Below are 7,866 nucleotides of genomic sequence, written 5' to 3'. Positions count from 1 at the left end.
TAATTTTTTTTTTTTTTTTTTTTTATTGAGTGTGTGTTTTTGATGACCCGCGATTGTGATCATATTTGGTGGTAGCGTCTGAACCATAGAAAATAGCACATGACTACGGAGAAGAGAGTGAGCGCGGCTCAAACCGCAGTTCTCGATCGACAATTTTCGGGCGGCAAGAAAACGAATTACGAGCCGAATGTTGTGTTCTGGGTAGATGGGCTCTCATATGTCATGTACAAATAAAAACCTTGGCGAGCATAAATACCCTGTCAATATCGGGTTGGAATGTTCGTGACTTTACAGAGGCGTATGGGACTGAAAACATTGGAATAAAAACGCGGGCGTCCTGGTGGGCATCCATATTAAGAAACCTTGAGACCAGGAACATAAGGGACAAGAACAACAGCGTACCATAACCAGTACTCAAACAATTTACCTAAGGACAAGCTTTTTCCTTGTACACTAGAAACACATCCCAACATCATCGGCAGTTCTACATCGTGAAGGTCTTAAGGAGGCACGCACAGATTTAAAGGCAGTCTGAAAAGTTCGGTTCACACCAACATTTATAAATGGTAAAACCATGACTCCCAGAAGCGACGGTGTGGGAAGCTTCATTACAAAAAGAAGGCGAACACCGCACTGCCACAGGTCACAGGGGGACTAGAAAGGCACAAACACTTGTGTCTTGGACGTACAAAAAGAAGAGGAGGATGTCGAGCAGAAACAAATACCACAAGAGATAAAGTCAACAAGAATAAACATATATTCACCGCACGGCAGAAAGGAACTAGACACACAAAAACGGCTGTGTCTCATCGTCCAAAGTCAGTGACTGCATACTTATACTATTTTCAGCCCGCCTAATGCTAATAGTTTCTTTAATTATCCTCTTATGATATTGTTTTTCGGAAACAATTCTTGGTGCTCAACAACTTCAGAATTGACGGAACTCGAGTTAACCAGCTTTCCACCGGAGAACGGAGTTGACTTACTTAATTTGAAATAATTTTTTGAAGCAAAGCTTACGTCATACATTTCTGCCAGGGCCTTTAAATTATGAGAAGGGAGATGAAAGAAAGGCACACACATCCATTTATCAGGCTTCTTCCGCGGTGCCATAATCATACCAAAACTATAAACTTACCAAAACAAAGCGTACTGGATGTAGTCAGGCCCGAGTATACTTGCACGAACCGCCATTGATGCAGAAGCTTCTTGGCCGTGGTGAAATTGCGAGGATGGCAGAGGGGCTATTTCTTTCAGCCTTCCCTTCGCAAAGCGTAATGATTGTCGCGCCTGCACTTCATTCCTAACAGTGAAGATATAGCCATGAAAATATTGCACCCTGTATTGCCTAATGACCTCTTCCAAAGGAAAGAAAAAAAAAAAGAAGAAAGAAACCTTGAAATATGGTGCCAACAAATACGTATTGCGTCTTATGATGATGTAATGCTTGTTTTGTTTTCGGACGCCAAGCGCAAAGAAAAATCAGTTCATTTGTTTCTAGCACAGCGGCACTTTGATGCAGTTCAAATGACGCATTTTATTCCTTTTCTGGTATGTTTGCTTTGCTTTTTGTGCAGAACTACAATATATAATTAAAAAAAAACAACCTTTGCATAAATATGCAATGCACAGTCATAAAGGATTATTTAAAAAAAGCAAATTTCTGAACGAGCATACTCCTTGTCTCATAGGTATAGATTAAAACGCCCGTCATCGGTAAGCAAATATTGCTATTAGTTAAAGCATCCATGCCGCACTTGTATGTATATGATTAAGCATATCAATGCTAGGCTAGCACGCTCGTGCAAGTATGTTTTGTTCATGATATGTAAGTGGGGGTATTTTCGACGACAGCGCGTGTCGCCATTTAAGTCGAGTAACACGTTCCCGATACAAAACGAGTCATCTTGCTTCCGTTCCGACAAGAAAAAACTTCGCTAAAGCCTGCGTTAAACATCAGTGGTACGTTACATCGATGACGCGGGAGTGTCTGGCCAATTAAATGATCGCCAGTACCGCCACCTGCCTTCGAGCACCACTTGAAACAGGAGCCGATGAAGAACAATTGCTCGGATGAGAAGCCGGCAAGTTCCGTCAGTAAGTTGAGGCCTTTGTGAACCTCGTATGCCGTCTGGAGGCCCATGACGTCAGCGAGGTTTTCAACGGCCGCAGCCTTAGTATTTTCCATCTTGCTACCAGCCGCTTCGTATAGTGACATCAGACAAGAGTGCTGCGGGCGCTCGACAGAGCCAATGAATGAAGATGCGCCAATGTCGATGTCACCCAGGGCTGCATGCCAGAGCTGATTGGCAACGCCGAGGCTGGCAATGGTGAATGACCAACTTTCTGGCACGAGAAAAAAACCGAAGAGCGCGGCAGGGGGTACGAAGATGCTTTGGTACCAGTTTGAGTACCTGGAAGTAGCCCTGAACACTGCCACCGCGTTGTCTTCTTCTCCAGCTATCTCCAGAGACCCTGGAACAGTTTTTATCTGTGCCTTCTGCTTGTTCCTCAGGCTCTCGATGGACTTGACGTAAATATCGATGTAGTTGCCTTTGAATTCAGGGAGGTACGAGTAAAACTCGTCTACCGCTGCTGGTTTATTAAAACTCTCAGGCCAGGCAACGATGTACCGCAATGCTCTTAGACGAGCTTCTGCCGCGCTTAGTTCGCTACCCGTGAGCCAGGAGAGGGAATCTTCCGTCTTGTTCTTGAGGAGGTCATAAAGAAGTCGAGCCTCCGTAACCATCTGATCCGTTAGGGCATCTCGGAACACGAGGCTAGCAAGAGCAAACGAAGTCAGCGAGCTGGCAGCTTGGGCACACTTGCCGGTCACGTACCGCCTCACTATCGACTCGTTCGAAGGTTTGCTGAACATTGACTTCACTAGCTTACGAGACGTGAAGGGCGCGAGTTGCAGCAATATGTGCAAGGCGACGTAGTAGCGGACCAGAGACAAATTGTTCTGGGTTAGAACCTCGCTGACCAGTTTGAAGATCTTGGGGTTGGCCGCGTAGATCTCGTCGTCGTCTGTCAACTTGGTGCCGCTCGACAGGTGTGTGTTGAAGGCGGTCAGCCAGACCCCAACCCGTAGAGGCTGAGTAGGCAAGTTCTTCAGCTGGACATAGCTTGGCTTGCCTGCTGAGGAGAATGCAAACGCGCTAAACGTCGTTGTCACTTCCGCTTCCATTTTCACGAGTGCGGCAGCAAGCATCGGCTTGGACCAGCCGACTGCCTGCATGATGCCGACAAACTCCTGAAAGCATTTAGCAATTGACATTGGTGACAGAAACTCTTTTTTGTGCCTCATCCAGTTAACGATCGCGGGGCTATAATTCAGCGCAATGATTCTCCTGTTCTTGGCTCGTGGATCTGGCACTATAAGGACTTCGAAAAGAACGGGGACGTTCCAATTCATTGCGGCAGCGACAAGCAGCTTTAGAACATTTTCAGCGGTCGGTACGTCTTTGAATCTTGCGTGACGGTTCAGCTTGTTCATGAGTGCAGCGGTGGCATCCAGTCCCTTGTCGTAGACTTTGGTGCACGAGAGAAAGCTCAGAGCTGCTTTCTGCCTCACGGTCTGCTGTTTGTCTGTGGTAGAAGGGAGTCGATCTTCTTCTTCCAGTCTTCCTGCCAACGAATCATAGACTTTAGCCTGCGAAAAAGGCGTAGCGGTTACCGTGGAGTCTGGCGCATTGTTCCTTGCATTGTTCATTGTAAATCGTTTTTATACGAAGGTTCTAAAAACGCAGGCACAGAGACGTAAAACGAATACGACAAAATACAGACGTTATTGCACCGACCACTAAACGATATTGAGCATGCATATGTCAGAAATAGAAAACTCTCCTTGTCAGTAACGTCCCCTCCAAAAAGTTTTGATGTGTCTGCCTCTACGGGGTGTTTTCTTTAACTTTGTAAAGATGGTACATCTACAGAACGCGACACAGGTGCCACGAACCAGCAATTGCCAGGTTTTCGATTTTTTTTTTAATTCTTTAAGTTTAAAAGTTGTGGTGAAAACTAGCACTGCAGCGAAATTTTCTGGGTATAGGGGGGGGGGGGGGGGGAGGGTGCGGGTGTTTCTAAGAGGTGTTGGCGGTCCGCCAGAGGTGCCCCCCCCCCCCCCCCACATACACACACACACACGTGACTGGGACGCGTGGTATCCGGAGCCCCCCCGACCCCTCCCGTTGCTACACCACTGCAAGCAAGCTACATTTGAGTATCGTAATCTTTCCGCGTGCTTTAGACTTTTAGTGCAGAATAGACACGCTGGTGGGAACTACCCTCGAAGGATCTGTTTTAGAGCACAGCTCTTAGGGGCCCGTTTCCAGCCTGAGCGGCGTCGGCGTCGCCGTCGGCGTCAGCGTCGGCGTCGGCGTCGGCGTAACCGGGGGGGGGGGGGGGGTCACGTGCCCCCCTCCTGAGGTCACGTGACCCCCTTCCCCCGAGGTCACGTGACCCCCCCCCCCCCCGAGGTCACGTGACCCCCCGGGGTCACGTGACTAACCGCAGGTGACGTGACCCCCCTCAGTACCCTTCCCTGCTCCTCCTCAAGAGCTGCGCTCCAATTCGGCGTTACAGGGATTTGTAAACGGCTTTCATTTTTTTTTACTACAAAAATGCACTCGTTTGTAGTGCACACATAAAAAAAAATGAGTAGGAACAAATAACAATTTGTAATGGTCGCTAAAAGGGGAGGGGGTGACAAGATATGTGTCGAGTTGACAGTTTTGACTTAACTTGCGAGGGTTAGACATGAAACCAGACCACGCGTAAGTTCTTTTTGTAATTCTAACTATTATTATCCGTTTCAGTGATCTGCCTTCTGTGCGACCTGCGATTCTCGGCTTCTCCGCTCGGTGTTCGACAGAGAACTCAGGAGAGAAGCCTCAAGGTCGCACACGCAAGAGGATGTCTCACCTCAAGAAGATGGAACTGGTCGTCGAACTCGGGATGCGACTTCGGCCACAGACCGCAGACGTACTCGTAGAAGTCGTCGCAAGGGTCCGTGGCCAAATTCATGGACGTGTGCAGCTCGTCTCGCAGGTTGTAGCAGGTCAGGTTGCGGCATGTCGGCCACGCACGAGTCACCCCGGTCGGTGGCGGAACGAACGCCACTAAAACCATCAGCAAGGCGAACAACAGCACATTGAAGAACAGCAAGGTATTTTCGTTGGCGTTCAAGCACAGGTCTTGGTCCGGTACACGATCGTCGGCGGTCCCTGCGGCCTGCGTTGCCAGCTCATCGTCGGTCAAAGGCCGAGACCCGAGGTTTGATGTTAGCGCTGTTGGATGTCGCGATCCTGGTGGTCGGTATAGTACAGAAATGCTGGCGAAAAAAGCGAGCGAATGCGAGGGTCGCTGTCGTCGCGGCGTCCCGTGTTTGGGCCTGCTTTGGTTTCCGTCGATTCCTTAGATGCGGAGCAAGCTACAGCAGAACATGTGTCTGTTGCGTCCACTTCCGCTACTGTGTAACCGCCGGAATCACAAAAGGCAACAACATGACATTGTTGTGGAGTCCTCAGTAAGTAACCGAGAAATCCCTTTTGAGGACGGAGTAAACGCATCAGCCGGAGACGCGCTCCAGATGCGAGCGAATACCAGAAGCGACGAGAGCGAGCCCCGGGCTTTCAGCGTCCCTGGCAAGTCCCCTGCGGCGGTCGTGCAGTGCTGCAAGCACAGTTCAGGGGAACATGCTCGTGCTTGTAGATTCCACTTCGCTCGCGCATAAAGTGAAACGAATTATAGCGTGCTACGGACGGCACTTCTCTACAAAAGTATAAAGCTTGTGTTGAGGAATTCCAGTGAGCTTGCTGCTAGAGAGTTTCAAAAACAAAATTGTTTTTACAGCTCGACGGTTTCTTCCAGCCTACTTCTATAGGCTTACTTTTCCCCTAAACCGCCGCGGTGCATTGACATCTTGGCAGGGCCGGATCCAGAACTCCGTTCGGGAGGGGGAGGGGGGGCGCAAAATTTGTGAGGATACTATTCTCCCATTCTTTCGTGTGCATCGGGGGGTCCACCCATGTCAAATTGCCCTCCAAGAAGGGGGGAGGGGGGGGGGGGTCAACTTGGTTGGGGGGGGGGGGGGGGGGGGGCGGCCACCCCTGTCGCCCCCCCCCCCCCCCCAACCTCCCTTGGATTCGCCTCTGCATTTTGTTGATGCTTGCCTGTTCTGCCTGGTTTGAAACGCGCTGAATGTTTGTGAAGGCGTGAGATTGTTCTCAAACTCTTGCAGACTTTTGCCATCGATAGCGTTCACACCAGTTACCTACATGCAACACCCATGCGAGACAACGTACGTACATGCGGTAGGTCAGCCAAGTCCGTAGCATATTATTAATACACTTACCTTTGAAGATTCCTTCTCCTCAACCTCAGGCGCCGCTTGTTTTTTCCCAGGGGCCATTTCCGGAGGCCTAAAACGTCATCTGAGTTGCTGCACTGCTGCTAAACATTTGTATTCCCGGAAAGTGCCCAAGTGTGCCCAAATGAGAAGAACGGCTCGCGCTGAAAACCTTTGCTTCTTTCTTGTCACTTTTCAGAGATTCTTTCGCGGATATGTTTATTTTTTTTTAAGCATGCTGGAGATGGGCAGTGCAATCACTTTCGTTATTGTTTTGTTCATTGGTGTATGTCGTGCATTACACAAGTGGATCGGTTATTCATTTAATTGAATGAATCGCAATAACAGCACGTAAAAGGAAATGCACGATTCGAGATATTTCGGTATGAAACCATGCTCGCGCTCTACGAACTCACGACCCACTATGATTTTAAGCGAGAGCTTTCTGCATATGCTCGTGGTGTACACGCGCGTTCACTATCAAACCCTCCCCAATCAGAGATTTTTGTGGAAATTAACTTTAAACACGCGCCAGATTGAGCCGCCATTGCCGACCTTCTCTTGTCTTACCGAGATGCCGAGCCACACAAAGGCCTATGCTGGGGAGAAGGACACAGTAACGTTTCCTGCTGTGGCACTGATGAAGTGAATCGAACAGAATAAGAGGGAACAAAAAAAATGAAAGCCGCTTACAACTCCCTGTAACGCCGAATTAGAGCGCAGCTCTTGAGGAGGAGGAGGGAAGGGCGCTGGGGGGGGGGGTTAGACTAACCAGGGGGGGGGGTCACGTGACCTTGGGGGTCACGTGACCCCCAATGCCGATGATGTCATCCCTGACGTCACTGATGATGTCATCAGTGACGATGACGATGCGGGTACCGATGACGTCATTAGTGACGTCACTGATGACTTCACCAGTGATGATGACGATGACGATGCGAATGTCGGTGACGTCATCAGTAACGTCGCTGACGACGTCATCAGTGATGATGACGATGCGGATGCCGGTGACGACATCAGTGACGTCACTGATGACGTCATCAGTGATGATGACGATGACGATGCGGATGTCGGTAACGTCACCGGCATCCACATCGTCATCGTCATCATCACTGATGACGTCACCGGCATCCACATCGTCATCATCACTGATGACGTCACCGGCATCCGCATCGTCATCATCACTGATGACGTCATCACTGATGACGTCACCGGCATCCACATCGTCATCATCACTGATGACGTCATCATCATTGATGACGGCATCGTCACTGACGTCATCATCACTGATGACGTCACCGGCATCCGCATCGTCATCGTCGTCATCACTGATGATGACGTCATCAGTGATGATGACGATGTGGATGCCGGTGACGTCATCAGTGTCGATGACGTCATCGGGGAGTCACGCGACATCGGCGGGAGTCACGTGACCTCGGGGGGTCACGTGACCTCGAGGAGGGGGTCACGTGACCTCAGGGGAGTCACGTGACTTCGGGGGGTCACGTGACCTC

The 7,866-nt window shown here is 49.7% G+C and overlaps 1 pseudogene; it reads right to left on the bottom strand.

Moving 5' to 3' along the window:
* Positions 1 to 1,829: 1,829 nt before the first annotated feature.
* LOC115313785 lies at positions 1,830 to 6,461 on the bottom strand (annotated as a pseudogene).
* Between the last annotated feature and the right edge of the window lie 1,405 nt (positions 6,462 to 7,866).

Source organism: Ixodes scapularis, unplaced genomic scaffold (genome assembly GCF_016920785.2).
Source record: "Ixodes scapularis isolate PalLabHiFi unplaced genomic scaffold, ASM1692078v2 PGA_scaffold11__112_contigs__length_91849675, whole genome shotgun sequence".
NCBI classification, from domain to species: Eukaryota; Metazoa; Arthropoda; class Arachnida; order Ixodida; family Ixodidae; genus Ixodes; species Ixodes scapularis.
Note: the sequence above shows the minus strand (reverse complement) of the source record. Positions and strands in the feature narration are given on the sequence as shown.